Source organism: Schistocerca nitens, chromosome 8 (genome assembly GCF_023898315.1).
Source record: "Schistocerca nitens isolate TAMUIC-IGC-003100 chromosome 8, iqSchNite1.1, whole genome shotgun sequence".
Lineage (NCBI taxonomy): Eukaryota > Metazoa > Arthropoda > Insecta > Orthoptera > Acrididae > Schistocerca > Schistocerca nitens.
Genome location: NC_064621.1, coordinates 19,108,101 through 19,129,076, shown reverse-complemented (window position 1 = coordinate 19,129,076; position 20,976 = coordinate 19,108,101).

Genomic DNA, 20,976 nt, shown 5'->3' with positions numbered 1-20,976 from the left:
GTTAGGTGCGGTGGGAGGTGCAAATTAGATCTTATTAAAAAAATGTTGTAAAGTAAGAATAATATTGAGAAGGTTTTACATGGCTGGTCACGCGACGAGGCGAGAGCAGGAATGTGTAGTTATGTTTAGTTAAACGGGCATGTAATGTCGTGTGAGGAGCAATGCGCAGTGTGCTACAGTGTCATAGGAGGTAAAGACATGTGCTACTATGATGTGTCTAGCGTATTTAGGCTGTGCTTTGGAATTATGCTACGTTGACATAAAGTTGACTTTCACCCGCGTTCGGTTGTCGCGGTCCTGGACGGACGTATGTGTGTGCTTTGACCGCTGACGAGCGCGTTGACCGCGCCAACTCACGCTTGCGGAAGCCGAGCAGGGGCTGTGCGAGGTCTGAAATGAGACGGCTGGGTGACGTCACGATCCTGTGGCCAGGGTGCGGAGTGGGGGGTAGCTGCGCACGTCTGCTGAGCTATTTTGCGAGTGGATCTACAGGCTCTGCTATGCGTTATTAGGATAGTTTACGAGTACTGAGCGTATCTACACATCTGTGTGAGGAATTATTTAGTAGCACTTTGCTATAGTGTGTACTGAAATTATGATTGGGTGTGTGTCTGTGGGCTGTGCAACATGGCGCAGGGCACATATGGGTGGGTGTTTGTGATAGATATACTGTATGGTTAAATAAGTTGTTCAAAAAAATAAATAGAGTGTTCTCAATGATTACACGCACCTGCAGCGCAGATCAGAGTGATTGGTTTTCCGTCACCATCTCGGTTGCATGCGAGTGGTAAGTGTTTTCGCGGCCACATTAATCGTGTGTGTCAACGAGCTATGAGCCATACTGACAATAGACGTGAAGGCAGGTCCAGACCTGAGACGAACATGAGAAGAACAATGCAGCTATCTGGTCGGCTGTCACGAGCGCTTGGAAGCTGAACTTGGCTGGAGACTCTGGAACCCCCTTCCCCGCCATCCGCACATGCGCGCAGCTTGCCTTGTAGCGTAATCTAAGGCGCATAAGCGATATTAATTTCTCCGGTGTTAGGTGTGAATGCGACTGTGTTGAGGTCATGTTTGGGAGAGGCCGAGCAGAGACTTTTGGTCGGTTAGGCAGCTGGGGTGTTTGGGTGCGTCTGTTGCACTATTTTGCGAGCATGTCTGTGCACTGTGCGGTGCTTTATTTGGAGAGTTTAAGAGTACAGAACTCGTCTGTTGATATTGTGTACTGCACTATTTAAGAGCTGTTTGCTATTGTGTGGTGAAATTAGGAGTTGTTTACTTGTTTGTTTCCTGTGTCAGATGTGCGGGTGTTTTGTGACAAGTATACTACACGACTAAATAAAAGGGCTCCACATAAATAGAGTGCAGCCCTTCCTTACTTCCCGGAGCAGCACAGTGCAGTCTGAGTGGTTTTTGCGCAAAAACTGCAATCTGGTCAGACTGTGAGTGAGTCAACAAATAACTGGACAAATTTATCTGTAGAGGAGTTAGAGGTCTGGATTGGAATGAATATCTTGGTGGGTGTGGTTGTGTTGCCACGTGTAGTGCACTACTGGAGTTCAGAAACTGCCTTATGTCAGCCTTACATATCGAAACCTATGAGATGCAAAAGATTGAAAAATGTATGTCCCAAATAAATAAAGTACACTCGTTCCTCCTTCCATCAGCCTATGCACTGAAATTATTGCGGAAAATTAAGAGTCGTTTGGTTATTTAGACGTAAAGGTTTTGCATTATTTACAAGCGGTTCGCATGTCTGTAGGCTGTGCTATGAGTTATTTTTAACTGTTTACAATTAGCAAGCGTGTGTCTAGAGCATTATAAACGAGTTATGTAGGAGTGTTTTGCAGGTCTGTATGGTGTGTACATGTCGGTGTGATACATACACTCCATTCCTAAATAAAGTAAATTGGTTCCTCCTCCATCCATGGGACTAGTGCAGGGTGTGTCCTTTTAGCCGAAATGTGTACGAAGAGGTTGAGTGCTGGTGGCTTAGTTTAGTGGTGATGAGCTTCGTTTGCGACAATTATCTTAGGTCGGTGGCGGGAGCGCAAGTGAGCTTTGTTTACTGGCAGATTTCAAACTTGGCACTGGTTCCTAGGAGGGAGTGGCGGTCGGGCGGCTGAGGTTCGTACAAGTGCCCTTTCTTTCCAACAATTTTGTTAGGTTGGTAGAGAAAGCAGAAGTGACCTTTCTTTACTGCCAGAATTCAAACTCGGCGCTGGTTCCTAGGAGGAGAATGTAGTTGAAATTAGGTAGTTGAATACCTTTGCATACGTATATGAAATTGTAAATTGAATTATTTAATATGATTAAAATCGGAATGGAATTATGTACCTAGGTATTTACAGAAGACTATGTCCGTCGCGTGTATGGAGGGTGTGTGACTTAAGCGGGGCGGCGGCGCAGAGATTGTACAGTGATTACGCGCGCGAGAGAGAGAGAGTCAATTAGCGAGCGTTCTAGTGCGAACCAGACGTGCTGTTCTATAGTCATGGCGGATTCCACTGTCGAGCAAACTTTGGCGCCAAAAGTGTAGGATTGTGTTCTCGCTCGCACATGGACACGTGGTGGACGGTGAGCGGTCGGCATCGACAGGTTTGAACGTGCCCAGGAAAACAACTTTGGCGCCAAATGTGTGGCTGGGAACAGCCGACTGTTGCTCCGAGGCAAACAATTTTGGCGGGAAACTTGCGGAGGCGACGAATACACGTGGTGAGCGGACAAGGGGCTGCTGTGACGTCAAACTCGGCAAGTTCCAGCGTGTCCAGTGAAAACATGTTTACGGCATGGGAGCGATCGCTGAGCTCGCCCCCAGCGTAGCGCCAGCCCAGCGCGAGTGGCCGGCCGCCTCACGTGACAGGCGTCTGCAGTGTCTCCGCGCGCTGACCAGGGGGTGGCGAGGACTTGAACTAATTCAGTTGGAGCACGGACGTAGTGGCGACTGCACTGCGATATTAAAGATGTGTGTGCTGACTGTGATGGAGAACAAGTGATGACCGTGCTGCTTGAAATAAAGTCTTCAGTCCCTTCCCCCTCTGCAAAATCAAAGGACGTGACTTACGTTACTGTAAGTGCAGTTTATTATTTGACACGACTATGATAGGCTATCAGTGAAAAAAAAAGATAACTGACGGAGAAAGTTTGTACGTTTGATCTATTATAGTGTTGGGATTTGAATTTGTGATAGATTGTTGTTATGCATGTATGGAAATTGTCTTTCTCCCCGAGAAAATCGGACATCTTGAATAAATAATTGTTGTTGTGGTCTTCAGTTCTGAGACTGGTTTGATGCAGCTCTCCATGCTACTCTATCCTGTGCAAGCCTCTTCATCTCCCAGTACCTACTGCAACCTACATCCTTCTGAATCTGCTTAGTGTATTCATCTCTTGGTCTCCCTCTACGATTTTTACCCTCCACGCTGCCCTCCAATGCTAAATTTGTGATCCCTTGATGCCTCAAAACATGTCCTACCAACCGATCCCTTCTTTTAGTCAAGTTGTGCCACAAACTTCTCTTCTCCCCAATCCTATTCAATACCTCCTCATTAGTTACGTGATCTACCCACCTTATCTTCAGCATTCTTCTGTAGCACCACATTTCGAAAGCTTCTATTCTCTTCTTGTCCAAACTAGTTATCGTCCATGTCTCACTTCCATACATGGCTACACTCCATACAAATACTTTCAGAAACGACTTCCTGACACCTAAATCTATACTCGATGTTAACAAATTTCTCTTCTTGAGAAACGATTTCCTTGCCATTGCCAGTCTACATTTTATATCCTCTCTACTTCGACCATCATCGGTTATTTTACTCCCTAAATAGCAAAACTCCTTTACTACTTTAAGTGTCTCATTTCCTAATCTAATTCCCTCAGCATCACCCGACTTAATTTGACTACATTCCATTATCCTCGTTTTGCTTTTGTTGATGTTCATCTTATATCCTCCTTTCAAGACATTGTCCATTCCGTTCAACTGCTCTTCCAAGTCCTTTGCTGTCTCTGACAGAATTACAATGTCATCGGCGAACCTCAAAGTTTTTACGTCTTCTCCATGAATTTTAATACCTACTCCGAACTTTTCTTTTGTTTCCTTTACTGCTTGCTCAATATACAGATTGAATAACATCGGGGAGAGGCTACAACCTTGTCTCACTCCTTTCCCAACCACTGCTTCCCTTTCATGCCCCTCGACTCTTATAACTGCCATCTGGTTTCTGTACAAATTGTAAATAGCCTTTCGCTCCCTGTATTTTACCCCTGCCACCTTCAGAATTTGAAAGAGAGTATTCCAGTCAACATTGTCAAAAGCTTTCTCTAAGTCTACAAATGCTAGAAACGTAGGTCTGCCTTTTCTTAATCTTTCTTCCAAGATAAGTCGTAAGGTCAGTATTGCCTCACGTGTTCCAACATTTCTACGGAATCCAAACTGATCTTCCCCGAGGTCGGCTTCTACCAGTTTTTCCATTCGTCTGTAAAGAATTCGCGTAAGTATTTTGCAGCTGTGACTTATTAAACTGATTGTTCGGTAATTTTCACATCTGTCAACACCTGCTTTCTTTGGGATTGGAATTATTATATTCTTCTTGAAGTCTGAGGGTATTTCACCTGTCTCATACATCGTGCTCACTAGATGGTAGAGTTTTGTCATGACTGGCTCTCCCAAGGCTGTCAGTAGTTCTAGTGGAATGTTGTCTACTCCCGGGGCCTTGTTTCGACTCAGGTCTTTCAGTGCTCTGTCAAACTCTTCACGCAGTATCTTATCTCCCATTTCGTCTTCATCTACATCCTCTTCCATTTCCATAATATTGTCCTCGAGTACATCTCCCTTGTATAAACCCTCTATATACTCCTTCCACCTTTCTGCCTTCCCTTCTTTGCTTAGAAGTGGGTTTCCATCTGAGCTCTTGATATTCATACAAGTGGTTCTCTTCTCTCCAAAGGTCTCTTTAATTTTCCTGTAGGCAGTATCTATCTTACCCCTAGTGAGACAAGCCTCTACATCCTTACATTTGTCCTCTAGCCATCCCTGCTTAGCCATTTTCACTTCCTGTCGATTTCATTTTTGAGACATTTGTATTCCTTTTTGCCTGCTTCATTTACTGCATTTTTATATTTTCTCCTTTCATCAATTAAATTCAGTATTTCTTCTGTTACCCAAGGATTTCTATTAGCCCTCATCTTTTTACCTACTTGATCCTCTGCTGCCTTCACTACTTCATCCCTCAGAGCTACCCATTCTTCTTCTACTGTATTTCTTTCCCCCATTCCTGTCAAATGTTCCCTTATGCTCTTCCTGAAACTCTGTACAACCTCTGGTTCTTTCAGTTTATCCAGGTCCCATCTCCTTAAATTCCCACCTTTTTGCAGTTTCTTCAGTTTCAATCTGCAGTTCATAACCAATAGATTGTGGTCAGAATCCACATCTGCCCCTGGAAATGTCTTACAATTTAAAACCTGGTTCCTAAATCTCTGTCTTACCATTATATAATCTATCTGAAACCTGTCAGTATCTCCTGGCTTCTTCCATGTATACAGCCTCCTTTCATGATTCTTGAACCAAGTGTTAGCTATGATTAAGTTATGCTCTGAGCAAAATTCTACAAGGCGGCTTCCTCTTTCATTCCTTCCCCCCAATCCATATTCACCTACTATGTTTCCTTCTCTCTCTTTTACTACTGACGAATTCCAGTCACCCATGACTATTAAATTTTCGTCTCCCTTCACTACCTGAATAATTTCTTTTATCTCGTCATACATTTCATCTATTTCTTCATCATCTGCAGAGCTAGTTGGCATATAAACTTGTACTACTGTAGTAGGCATGGGCTTTGTGTCTATCTTGGCCACAATAATGCGTTCACTATGCTGTTTGTAGTAGCTAACCCGCACTCCTATTTTTTTATTCATTATTAAACCTACTCCTGCATTACCCCTATTTGATTTTGTATTTATAACCCTGTAATCACCTGACCAAAAGTCTTGTTCCTCCTGCCACCGAACTTCACTAATTCCCACTATATCTAACTTTAACCTATCCATTTCCCTTTTCAAATTTTCTAACCTACCTGCCCGATTAAGTGATCTGACATTCCACGCTCCGATCCGTAGAACGCCAGTTTTCTTTCTCCTGATAACGACGTCCTCTTGAGTAGTCCCCGCCCGGAGATCCGAATGGGGGACTATTTTACCTCCGGAATATTTTACCCAAGAGGACGCCATCATCATTTAATCATACAGTAGAGCTGCATGTCCTCGGGAAAAATTACGGCTGTAGTTTCCCCTTGCTTTCAGCCGTTCGCAGTACCAGCACAGCAAGGCCGTTATGGTTAATGTTACAAGGCCAGATCAGTCAATCATCCAGACTGTTGCCCCTGCAACTACTGAAAAGGCTGCTGCCCCTCTTCAGGAACCACATGTTTGTCTGGCCTCTCAACAGATACCCCTCCGTTGTGGTTGCACCTACGGTACGGCCATCTGTATCGCTGAGGCACGCAAGCCTCCCCACCAACGGCAAGGTCCATGGTTCATGGGGGGGAATAAATAATAAATGATAATAATAAATAGAAGTACAGTTTTCGAGATATTATCGTGCTGGAATTTGAATTTGATCAATTTTCTAGTGGAGGCAGGTCAATAATAATAAATAATAATAAATGATAATAAATAATAATAAATGATAGTAAATAATAATAAATGATAATAAATAATAATAAATAATAATAAATGATAATGAATTTAATAAATGATAATCAATAATAAAGATAAGTACGGTTTTTGCATGCATTATCCTGTTGGAATTCAAACTTCCCGCCATTTTTTCTTCTGGTGGCTTAGGTTAGTGGATGTAGCCCAATTGGGCTATTTTTCCCATCAAAATTCAAAATTGCCGCCATTTTTTTAGGAGGTTAGGTTAGTGGACGTAGCACAATTGGCCTATTTTCCCGCCAAAATCCTCTATCTTGGATGACATCATACAGTGTTGCCATCTTGGATAACGTCATCGCCGCTGTCTTGAATAAATTTGGCAACAATGCAGAGTGACCTGACACCCCCCTTGTCCCACTACTAAGAGTTCCCTAACGCGATTTTAATACCATTCCGCCTCCCTCCCTGAAAAACTATGGAAAGTAGGATAGTTTTTTTAAAAAATAGCTTAATTTGGTGTCATGAAAGAATTGGTGCACATTTTGTATCGATTTGATGCGTCCTTCTCGGATCATTCTAAATTTCTCTCGATTTCAGCCCCATCTGTCAATGGTTTAAGAAAAGTTTCAGATAAAACTCGATTACTTTTTTATGGAGAATCCGAATATGCGATAAAATTGGTGTTTCCATTTAGGATTTAAAAGTTTCCCCTCGCCCCACCCAAGGGGGCGGGTCCTGGAGGTCACATGTAGTATCATTTGATGTCCCCCTTTGAGGTTACAAACTTGTCTTATCCACTATTCTTACCCGATGATAATCTTATCCGAAACTTCAGATGGATCACGCTGTATAATATATATATATATATATCATCATCATCATCATCATCATCATCAGCCGATTCAATGATTAAATGATGTGGCCTCTTCGAGTCGTGGATTCAGGTAGGCTTTCAGAAGTCTTCTCCAAGTGGGACGGTCTTGGGCAGTTCTCTGCCAGGTGTTACCAGCGATCTTCTTGATGTCTTTGTCCCATCTGTCTGGTGGTCTTCCTCTAGGCCTCCGGTGCTCTCTCGGACTCCACTCCAGTACTAGCTTCATCCATCTGTTGTCTTTTCTTCTTGCAACGTGGCCAGCCCACTGCCATTTCAAGGAACCTACTCTCTCTAAGATGTCATTAACCTTCGTCACAGACCGGATGTCATCTGCCCTTTTCCTGTCCTTTCTTGTATAGCCCAGCATTGATCTCTCCATGGCCCTCTGTGCTGTCCTAAGTTTCTCTTTTGTAAATGAGTTCAGTGTCTCGCAGCCATACGTCATCACAGGAAGAATGCATTGATCAAATACTGCTTTCTTGAGGTTTACTGGCATTTTTTTATCTGAATACTTTTGAATTCTTCCCAAATGCTTGCCAGCCAAGCTTGATGCGTCGATAGATTTCTAGCCTTATGTCTCCCTTCATATTTATAATCTGGCCAAGGTAGACATATTCACTGTCCTCTTCTAGTAAGACTGTCCTTGACTTTCACATCTCCAGCTGGGACCCATTTGTTGGACATTACTTTTGTTTTGGAAAGGTTCATGTTCAAGCCAACCAGCTGACATTTCGATGCAAGATCTGTAACTAAGTCTTGGAGCTCTGCGAAGTCTTTGGCCAGTAAGGCAATATCATCAGCAAATCTCAAGTTGGTACGCCTTCTTCCATTAATTCTAATTCCCTTACCTTCCCAGCTCAGCTTTGACGTAGCCATTTCCAGTACAGCAGAGAACAGTTTTGGGGAGATGGGATCGTTTTGCTTGACACCCCTCATGATATATAAGTTTGGCATCATTCCAGTTCCCAGAACTCCTGAAGATAGACGTTGACTGTGGATATTGTATCACAGGCACAGTCCCTTTGCCTTTTCAGAGGTGTCACTAAACCTGCCCAAAGATGTAAACAACCATGCATGAGCAGCACTTACTAGACGGAGGGCGTCCGACACCAGATCAGTTCCAGTCATTCCACAGGAAGGAGGTACATGGCTCGCGTTGTCTGTTCTTCAACCATGCCTAGACGGCCAATACCGTGGTTCGATCGTGTCCGCATTGTTACTTTGTGCCAGGAAGGGATCTCAACAAGGAAAGTATCCAGGCGTCTTGGAGTGAACTAAAGCGATGTTGTTCGGACATGGAGGAGATACAGAGAGACAGGAACTGTCGATGACATGCCTCGCTCCGGCCGCCCAAGGGCTACTACTGCAGTGGATGGCGCTACCTACGGATTATGGCTCAGAGGGACTCTGACAGCAACGCCACCATGTTCAATAATGCTTTTCGTGCAGCCACAGGATGTCGTGTTACGACTCAGACTGTGCGCAATAGGCTGCATGATGCGCAACTTCACTCCTCAACCAGACAATCGTCGGAGACGTGTTTGGAGGCAACCCGGTCAGGCTGAACGCATTAGACACGCCGTCAAGCGAGTACAGCAAGGTGGAGGTTTCCCGCTGTTTTGGTGTGGCATTATGTGTGGCCTACGTACGCCGCTAGTGGTCATGGAAGGCGCCGTAACGTCTGTACGATACGTAAATGACATCCCCCGACCGATCGTGCAACCATATTGGCAGCGTATTGGCGAGGCATTCGTCTTCATGGATGACAATTCGCGCTCCCATCGTGCACATCTTGTGAACGATTTCCTTCAGGATAACGACATCGCTCGACAACAGGGGCCAGCATGTTCTCCAGGCATGAACCCTATCGAACATGCCTGGGAAAGATTAAAAAGGGCTTTTTATGGACGACGTGTCCCACCACCGAATCGCCGTTGAGGAGTGGGACAATTTGGACCAACAGTACCTTGATGAACTTGTGGATAGTATGCCACGAGGAATAGAGGCATGCAACAATGCAAGAGAATGTACAGCAATTTGGACCACCACATCTGAAGGTCTTACTGTATGGTGGTTCAAATGGTTCAAATGGCTCTGAGCACTATGGGACTCAACATCTTAGGTCATAAGTCCCCTGGAACTTAGAACTACTTAAACCTAACTAACCTAAAGACATCACATACAACCATGCCCGAGGCAGGATTCGAACCTGCGACCGTAGCAGCCCCGCGGTTCCGGACTGCAGCGCCAGAACCGCATGGCCACCGTGGCCGGCACTGTATGGTGGTACAACATGCAATGTGTGGTTTTCATGAACCATAAAAAGGGCGGAAATGATGTTTATGTTGTTCTCTATTACAATTTCAATCTTCTGTACAGGTTCCGGAATATATATATATATATATATATATATATATATATATATATATATATATATATATATATATAGAGTGTTTCAAAAATGACCGGTACATTTGAAACGGCAATAAAAACTAAACGAGCAGCGATAGAAATACACCGTTTGTTGCAATATGCTTGGGACAACAGTACATTTTCAGGCGGACAAACTTTCGAAATTACAGTAGTTACAATTTTCAACAACAGATGGCGCTGCAAGTGATGTGAAAGATATAGAAGACAACGCAGTCTTTGGGTGCGCCATTCTGTACGTCGTCTTTCTGCTGTAAGCGTGTGCTGTTCACAACGTGCAAGTGTGCTGTAGACAACATGGTTTATTCCTTAGAACAGAGGATTTTTCTGGTGTTGGAATTCCACCGCCTAGAACACAGTGTTGTTGCAACAAGACGAAGTTTTCAACGGAGGTTTAATGTAACCAAAGGACCGAAAAGCGATACAATAAAGGATCTGTTTGAAAAATTTCAACGGACTGGGAACGTGACGGATGAACGTGCTTGAAAGGTAGGGCGACCGCGTACGGCAACCACAGAGGGCAACGCGCAGCTAGTGCAGCAGGTGATCCAACAGCGGCCTCGGGTTTCCGTTCGCCGTGTTGCAGCTGCGGTCCAAATGACGCCAACGTCCACGTATCGTCTCATGCGCCAGAGTTTACACCTCTATCCATACAAAATTCAAACACGGCAACCCCTCAGCGCCGCTACCATTGCTGCACGAGAGACATTCGCTAACGATATAGTGCACAGGATTGATGACGGCGATATGCATGTGGGCAGCATTTGGTTTACTGACGAAGCTTATTTTTACCTGGACGGCTTCGTCAATAAACAGAACTGGCGCATATGGGGAACCGAAAAGGCCCATGTTGCAGTCCCATCTTCCCTGCATCCTCAAAAAGTACTGGTCTGGGCCGCCATTTCTTCCAAAGGAATCATTGGCCCATTTTTCAGATCCGAAACGATTACTGCATCACGCTATCTGGACATTCTTCGTGAATTTGTGGCGGTACAAACTGCCTTAGACGACACTGCGAACACCTCGTGGTTTATGCAAGATGGTGCCCGGCCACATCGCACGGCCGACGTCTTTAATTTCCTGAATGAATATTTCGATGATCGTGTGATTGCTTTGGGCTATCCGAAACATACAGGAGGCGGCGTGGATTGGCCTCCCTATTCGCCAGACATGAACCCCTGTGACTTCTTTCTGTGGGGGCACTTGAAAGACCAGGTGTACCGCCAGAATCCAGAAACAACTGAACAGCTGAAGCAGTACATCTCATCTGCATGTGAAGCCATTCCGCCAGACACGTTGTCAAAGGTTTCGGGTAATTTCATTCAGAGACTACGCCATATTATTGCTACGCATGGTGGATATGTGGAAAATATCGTACTATAGAGTTTCCCAGACCGCAGCGCCATCTGTTGTTGAAAATTGTAACTACTGTAATTTCGAAAGTTTGTCTGCCTGAAAATGTACTGTTGTCCCAAGCATATTGCAACAAACGGTGTATTTCTATCGCTGCTCGTTTAGTTTGTATTGCCGTTTCAAATATACCGGTCATTTTTGAAACACCCTGGAACTGGTATAGGCATGCGTATTCAAATACAGAGATATGTAAACAGGCAGTATACGGCGCTGCTACAATGGCAGGTTATCAAGAGTTGAATGAGTTCCAACGTGGTGTTACAGTCGGCGCTCGAGCGATGGGACAAAGCTTCTTCGAGCTGGCGATGAAGTTGAGATTTTCCCGTACGATCATTTCAGGAATGTACCGTGAATATCAGGAATCTGGTAAAACATTAAATCTCCGACATCGCTGCGTCCTGAAAAATATCCTGCAAGGACGGGACTAACTACGACTAAAGAGAATCGTTCAACGTGACAGAAGCCCAACTTTTCCGCAAATTGTTGCAGTTTTTAGTGATGGGCCAGCAAGAAGTGTCAGCGTGCGAATTATTCAACGAAACATCATCGATATGTGCTTTCGGAGCCGAAGGCCCACTAGTGTACCCTTGATGACTGCACTACACAAAGCTTTACGCCTCGCCTGGGCCCGTCAACACCGACATTGGGTTGTTGATGAATGGAAACATTTCGCCTGGTCGCACAAGACTCGTTTAAAATTGTATCGAGTGGATGGACGTGTAAGGCTATGGAGACAACCTCATGAATCCCTGGACTTTCGTGTCAGCAGGGGGCTGTTCAAGCTGGTGGAAACTCTGTAGTGGTGCGGGACGCGTGCAGTTGGAGTGATATGGGACCCCTGATACGTCTAGATACGACTCTGGGAGGTGACGCGTACGTAAGCATCCTATCTGATCACCTCCATCCACTCATGTCGATTGTGCATTCCGATGGACTTGGGCAATTCCAGCAGGACAATGCGACAGTCCACACGTCCAGGTTGCTACAAAGTGGCTCCAGGAACACTCTTCTGAGTTTCAACAGTTCCGCTGGCCACCAAACTCCCGAGACACGAACATTGTTGAGCATATCTGGAATGCCTTGCAACGTGCTGTTCAGGAGAGATCTCCAGACACCTACGGATTTATGGACGGCGCTGGTGTGAATTCCCTCCAGCACTACTTCAGACATTAGTCGAGCCCATGCCACGTCTTGTTGCGGCACTTTTGCGTGTTCGAAGGGGCCCTACACGACCCCAGCTAAATTCTAGATAAACACTATATTTAAACATTGCTTAGTACGTCATCGTATATTGCGAAGTATTATATAAAATAGTGTACTTTTATTCCATTTTTGGAGAAATATATTGGCTACAACGTCCAATGTTTATTTTTGTTTGTTACATATTTCAGGATTACTAATAACAACGTAACGCTTATTTTCGAACTTTTTTTTGTTGATTTTTGGTTTCAAATCACTTATTAAAAGGAATACATCGTCAAATGTAAAATGCGTAGGCACATCTCAAATGCATAAGGAAACAGAGATAACTGACTGCCTTAAGTAGGACAGTAGACTGTGGTATGCGTTACTGTATCGCTTTTAAAAGTTAAAGCAGCAGATTCAAAAACCAAACAACACTGTCTTTGCTGTGAGTGTAGAAACTTGTGTTATGTTTTGAAAGTTCAGATGTGGAATAATAGTGTATTCCTTATTGGTGATCATGCCTATGTCTGTTAGACATTTTCGGCACGTTACAGTACATCATATTTGTACGACATTTTGAAGGGAAACATGAGAGAAAGTGTAGTCCTTCGTGTAAATTATGTATAACATACTGTCCTTTTAGTTTGATACCACAGATTAATTTTTGTAATACAGTAACTGAAAGGAAGTTTGCCATTAATGAGTACTATACTATTCAGCACTGATAAGTTTTAAACATGCTTAACGTTTCACCTCGCTCATTATCCAAGACCGTGTGCGACATTATTGAACAATTTACATTGTTGTTATTTCTTTCTTCACTTATTAAAGGTTTCTACATGGCATTTTATTGCTGTTCGTACTGCATAAACATAAGAAATGGTTGAAATGGCTTTAAGACTTAACATCTGAGGTCATCAGTTCCCTAGACTTAGAACTACTTAAACGTAACTAACCTAAGGACATCACACACATCCATGCCCGAGGCGGGATTCGAACTTGCGACCGCAGCAGCAGCGCGGGTCCGGGCTGAAGCACCTAGAACCGCTCTTCCACAGCGGCCGGCTGCATAAACATAAGAAACATTTCTCCTCTGTCCTCTACACAGATACTGTACTGCAGGTGCTGTAGGTATACAATATTTCTGCTACTTTTGCACCGTTAACTCTATGACAGCCTAAAATTTACAGATACGAAATTTTTATCGAAAAACAAACCAAAAACCTTGTTTATGCGACTATAGGCTATAACGATCGTAAAATACCGGCCCATTCGACATCGTCATTGCCGAATTCGACTATACTATAGTTTCGCCTGCAACCGTTTGCGCTGCGCATTTGAAAACTGGCAACAGCGTTGGCAGACGTCAAGCATCATCTTACGCCGACTTTACTACAGTACCGATTGCTCAACCTTCATCAATGGTGCTACACACTTCGTTGAACATTGAAATAACTTTCGTACTTTATTTTACTTGTTTACTCGCGTAGTTCTTGCGCCCTCTACATCCTTCTCAAACGGTAATTTCATAAGTTCTCCGCACGCACTCCCGTGTAATCCACATCCAACACTATATCCTCGCACTGCATCCGACCGCCTCTCACTGACGTGGCAAGCCAGGTGCCTCTGCCGCGTGAGCAGAGTGCAGGGGTTGACGTCAACCAAGCATGTGCCTCTCACGCGATCGTCAGAGTACTTTTATAATCGCCTGCCCGGTTAGCCGCGCGGTCTAACGCACTGCATCCCGAGCAGGAAGGCGTGCTGGTCCCCTGCACGAATCCGCCCGGCGGATTAGTGTCGAGATCCGGTGTGATGGGCAGTCTGTGGATGGTTTTTAAGGCGATTTTCCATCTGCCTCGGCGAATGCTGGCTGGTTCCCCTTATTCCGCTTCAGTTACATTATGTCGGCGATTGCTGCGCAAACACTGTCTCCATGTACGCGTACACCATAATTACTCTACCATACAAACATTTGGGATTACACTCGTCTGGTGTGAGACGTTACCGGGTGGGGGGTTCCACTGGAGGCCTAACCGCACAGTAACCCAGGATTCGGTGTGGCGCTGCGGTGGGGTGGGTGGACTGCTGTAGCCTGTTGTGGGGTTGTGAACCAGTGAGAGCTACGGCTGGGACGAAGCCTCTCCGTCGGTTTTAGGTCCCCAGTTCAATATGTAGACACATACTTTTATAATCGAACGGCTACATGAAAGTGGCACTGAGTTCAAGGACAAATTCAAATATTCTTTTACATGTAAAGGATCTTAAACATCTGTCCATTAATAAAAATGTAAGATGACATGTAAAGTGTCCGAGAATATGGTCACCTTAAAACACGCATTGCCTGCATTCTTTCTCAGTGTACGGTAACGGTACGTGAGGAGAACTGTTAAACACAACATGTGAATTTCTCCCTATCATCCTGGAGGTACTAAAAATGATTTACCCGTCTAGCGAATAGATGTATTTATTATCGGACCAGCCATGTCTCATACGCTACGTACTTGTACAAAATCAGAATACAGATGGAGACCTCAAAAACGGCAAGTAATTAAACAATTTAATATCATTTTTATCAGCACCACGACCGCTATGGTAAAAGTAACTCTCAGGAGTCGCTTGTCAACCGTTGGGTCATACCACCAAAACGTCTTTCTCTCTCTCTGTTTAACTGGTTAGCGTGGGTAATGCGCCTCCTTTTCTATGCGTCCCTCACATAGACTCAGTCGAACAGCATTGTGCTGCGGAGAAGAGACGCTGTACGTTAAAAAAAAATGTGAGACAAGACCTCGGAAGCTACGTGAGAACTGTACCACGGAGGAACGCTGCAGCTTGTGTTAGTAAACAAAGAAAGCGCAGCTGTGCAGTCGTTAACACACTGGCCTCGGATTAGGGAGGAGTGTTGCTCAGTCCCCCGTCCGCTGTTCACATTTAGGTTTTCAGTCGTGGTCGTGGGTCTTTCGCCTAGTGGTAAAACTGTTGCCTGGAAATCGAAAGGACGGCTGATCGAATCCTGGGCGCACTCCGCATTTGTTCAGTTTGCTTTTAGATTCAGCAGAAACGACACGTGGTTCGCATCCCACGTTAAACTGCAGATCCCCTTTCTTTTGTTGGAAAACGGGGGTAGGTCAGGGACACACAAACTGGTGAAGTGGCGTCCATTTGGAAGACTTGCACCAGGCTGTGAAGCGACACTAAGTTAGTACTGTATTTTCTCCCGTTGTCGTTGTTATTGTTGTCACCGTTACGACGACTGATTAGAACTATTCTATCCTGGGTGAGCCTCTTCGTCTCTGCGCAGTTACTGCAACCTACATTAATTTTAAACTGCTTTCCTTCTTACCATTTCGATTCAGTACCTCTCCATTCGTTATCCAAACTTCACGTCTAATCTTTGGCGTTCTCCTGTAGTACCACATTTCAAAAGCTTATATTTCCTTCTTGTATGAATCACTTACCGTCCACGTGTCGCTTGTGTACAAGGCCGCACTCCAAATCAGAAAAGACATCTTAACATTTAAATTTATATTTGATGTTGACAAATTGTCCTTTTTCAGGATTACTTTTCTTGATATTGTCAATCTGCATTTTAAATTCTCGCTACTTCCGTCACCATCAGTTATTTAGCTCCTGAAACAACGAAATTCACCTACTACTTTTTGTGTTCCATTTCCTAATCTAATTCCCTCAGCATCGCCAGATTTAGTTCCACTACATTCCATTAACATTGTTTTACTTTTGTTGATGTTCCTTTTACAACCTCTTTTCAAGACACTTTGCATTTCGTTCCACTGCTCTTTCACGTCCTTCACTGTTTCTGACAGAATTAAACTGTCATCGGTAAACCTCAAAGATTTTATTTCTTCTCGTTGATCTTTTAATACCTTTCCAAATATCTTCTTCATTTTCTTCACACCTTACTCAATGTACACATTGAATAACTTTGCATATAGGCTACATGTTATTCAATCTGTATATTGAACAAGCAGTAAAGGAAACAAAAGAAAAATTTGGAGTAGGAATTAAAATCCATGGAGAAGAAATAAAAACTTTGAGGTTCGACGATGACATTGTAATTCTGTCAGAGACAGCGAAAAATATGGAAGAGCAGTTGAATGTAATGGACAGTGTCTTGAAAGGAGGATATAAGATGAACATCAACAAAAGCAAAACGAGGATAATGGAATGTAGTCGAATTAAATCAGGGGATGCTGAGGGAATTAGATTAGGAAACTTAAAGTATTGGATGAGTTTTGCTATTTGGGGAGCAAAATTAATGATGGTCGAAGTAGAGAGGATATAAAATGTAGACTGGCAATGGAAAGGAAAGCGTTTCTGAAGAAGAGAAATTTGTTAACATCGAGTATGGATTTAACTGTCAGGAAATCGTTTCTGAAAGTATTTGTATGGAGTGTAGCCATATATGGAAGTGAAACATGGACGATAAATAGTTTGGACAAGAAGAGAACTGAAGCTTTCCAAATGTGGTGCTACAGAAGAATGGTGAAGATTATACGGGTAGATCACATAACTAATCAGAAAGTATTGAATAGAACTGGGGAGAAGAGAAATTTGTGGCGCAACTTGACTACAAGAAGGGATCGGTTGGTAGGACATGTTCTGAGGCATCAAGGGAGCACCAATTTAGTATTGGAGGGCAGCGTGGAGTGTAAAAATTGTAGAGCGAGACTAAGAGATGAATACACTAAGCAGATGCAGAAGAATGTAGCTTAAAGTAGGTTCTGGGAGATGAAGAAGCCTGCACAAGATAGAGTAGCATGGAGAGCTGCATCAAACCAGTCTTTGGACTGAAGACCACAACAACGTAGGCTACATCCCTATCTCACTCCATTCTCAACCACTCCTTCCCTTTCATGTCTTTTGAATCTTATAATTGCAGCCTGGTCTCTGTACAAGTTGTAAATAACCTTCCGTTCCCTGTATTTTATTCCTGCTTGCTTCAGGGTTTCAAAGAGAGTAGACCAATCAATATCGTCGAAAGCTTTTCGTAAAAGTACAAATGCTATAAATATACGTATGCCATTCTTCAGTCTATATTCTAAGATCCGCCGTAGGGTCAGTATTACCTCACGTGTTCCTGCATTTTTCGGAAACCTAAACTGATCTTCCCCTAGGTCGGCTTCAACCAGTTTTTCCATTCTTCTGCAAAGTAATTCGTGTCAATATTTTTGCAACCGCGATTTATTAAAATGATGGTTCGGTACTATTCATTTCTATAAGCACATTCTTCTTTATATCCGAGGGCACTCGGCGAATCTCATATATCTTGCATACCAGGAGAAGGGGATGTTCTAAGGATGTCAGTACTCGTAATTCCGAGGCAATGTCGTCTACTTCAGAGACCTCGTTTCGACCCATACCTTTCAGTGCTCTGTCAAATTTCATTATTGGAAAAATGGTACATTAATAAACAGTGTATCCACAAGAATGTTGAATTCAAGCAAACGTGCGTACAATGTGTTGTACATATGCCGGATGTCAGTTTGTGGGATGGAGTTCCATGCCTACTGCACTTGGTTGGTCAATACAGGGGTGGTTATTGATGTGTTGGCAGAAGAGCCAACACCGTGTTGCTAGAGGAGGCCGAAATGCACGCGTTTAAGCTCACACAGACTGGCGTGAGGTCTGGAACAGTTAAAGGAGTTGAGTCTACTAAATAAATTACGGAGTTGCTGGAATACTTAACTAATCCATAATTGGAGAACATCGCTCTTGATGATACATTAATTATAATCTCAATATAAACTGGTAATGGCGCCTTGCTAGGTCGTAGCAAATGACGTAGCTGAAGGCTATGCTAACTATCGTCTCGGCAAATGAGAGCGTATTTGTCAGTATATCATCGCTAGCAAAGTCTGCTGTACAACTGGGGCGAGTGCTAGGACGTCTCTCTAGACCTGCCGTGTGGCGGCGCTCGGTCTGCAATCACTGACAGTGGCGGCACGCGGGTCCGACGTATACTACCGGACCGCGGCCGATTTAAAGGCTACTACCTAGCAAGTGTGGTGTCTGGCGGTGACACCACATTCCTCCCCCGCAAATCGGCGTACGGTTGTGTTATAAGGCTTCCGCCCGCCGTGGGGAGGACCCCATGTTGACGTATGCGACGAGGTGGGGAGCCTAACAACAGGCGAGGCTGTGCCACCCGCACCCTGCCATTCGGTCCGAGGGGAGCTAGTAAACGCCTGAAAACCTAGTCCAGGGTGCACGCCAACATGCGGTGTATGCGCCCGCAGAGAGACTGGAGGGGCCGAAGGGTCGACCTCCATCGGGTCAGGGCACCCGACGGGCGAAGACGACATCTGGTCCGGAGTGGGCAAGAGTTCCATGTCGGAGGACAGCTGGTCACGGGAAGCGATCAGCGGCGCGTGACCCAGGGAGGCACCCGGCGGTTGCAGCGACGCGTCCACTTCGGGTGTCGCCGGTGGGATAACAGGCGGCGGCGGCGGCGCGTCGCCATGGGGCAAAATGGAAGGCAGCGTCGGTTAAAACCTGGGGATGACGCGAGCCAGTAGATGGGTCCCCAGGGCGCTGACCGGACGGCACCGTCGCTGAAAGCAGACGGGGAGCGGCAGAACCCGTGCGACGACAGAGTCGCAGCTGATTGAGATGCCGACGCACCTCAACAGAGGCCCCCAAAACCAGATACATGGCGCGGCCGAGGCAGCGAAGAATGCGCCCTGCGAGCCAACGCCGTGAACCTCGATAGTTGCGATAGTATACAACGTCGCCTGGAGCAAAAGCAGGTGTCTGCCGCTGCACAGGAACCTGATGCGGCGGATGTAGCAAAGACATCAAGGTTCGATGAGGACGACCGTGGAGCAACTCAGCCGGCAAGCGACCATATCGGGGCTGAGAGCGATACGAGGACAGGAAGAGCAATAACGCGTCCTCCCGAGAATGCGACTCTTTCAACTTCAACATCTGTGACTTGAAAGTCCGGACCAATCGTTCAGCGGCACCGTTTGACTGAGGCGAAAACGGCGCGGATGTCAGATGTTGAATACCATTGGCCTTGCAGAACGACTGAAATTCTGCGGACATGAATTGTGGGCCATTGTCGGAAACAATAGTCTGAGGAAGACCTTCAATGCAAAAGATAGCGGATAACGCTTGGATGGTGGCAGATGACGTCGTGGAAGACATCCGGACAACAAAAGGGAAAGTACTGAATGAATCGACAACAACCAACCATCGAGCATTCCAGAACGGACCAGCGAAATCGATGTGTAAGCGTTGCCAAGGGGAAGTGGCTTTCGGCCATGCAAAGAATTTCCGCGGTGGTGCGGATTGTTGTTCGGCACACGCCATGCGAGAAGAGCACATATTCGTAATCGCAGCATCGATTCCGAACCAAGTACAGTGCTGACAAGCAAGTCGTTTCGTGCGCACTATACCCCAATGTCCTTGGTGGAGAAGCCGTAAGACAGAGGACTGTAACGAACGTGGGACCACGACCCTGGACTGATCATTATCAGAACGCAACAGCAAAACACCACGTCGAACAAAAAGTCTCTCCTTGTGAGCAAAAAATCGGCGAACCAACGGATCCTCGATCCGTGACTTTGACAAGGGCCATTGCGTAGCAACAAAACGCAAAACTGTAGCAAGGAAAGGGTCAGCAGCTGTGGCCGTAGCTACACGACGAAAATCAATCGGAAACGATTCGACCACGTCATTGGTTTCCGCATCAATGAACATGCAAGCAAGTTCGGAGGAATTGAATACTCTATCCTCAGCAACAGGCAAATGGGACAACGCATCGGCGTTTCCGTGCTTAGCAGTGGACCGATACAAGATATCGTAGCGGTACTGCGAGAGGAAAATAGACCAGCGAATGAATTTCTGCGCTGTACGTGGAGGTACAGGCTTGGTCGGATGAAAAAGCGATGTCAAAGGTTTGTGGTCTGTGATGATGGTAAAGTGATGACCATACAAGAAATCATGAAACTTTGTAACACCATACACGAGAGCCACAGCTTCTTTCTCGATCTGTGAATAATTTCTTTGCGCAGACGAGAGCAATTTGGACGCAAAGGCAATAGGGCGATCATGCGATCCATCTTTGTGCGCAAGCACAGCACCGATCCCGAAATCTGAGGCATCCACCATCAACAAAAGGGGTTTCTGGGGATCGAATGGCGTAAGGCAAGTATTGGAAAGCAACGCCGATTTCAACTGGCGAAAGGCGCGTTCGCATTCCGTCGTCCAGACGAACGGAACACCTTTACGGCGTAAGCGATGAAGCGGAGCTGAAATGGAAGAGGCGTGGCGCACATATCTGTTATAGTAATTGATTTTTCCCAGCACTCTCTGTAGCTGCTTCAAATTCTGCGACGAAGGCAAGTCTTGTATGGCACGGAGGTGCTCGGGACTGGGATGTATGCCTTGGGCATTGATTA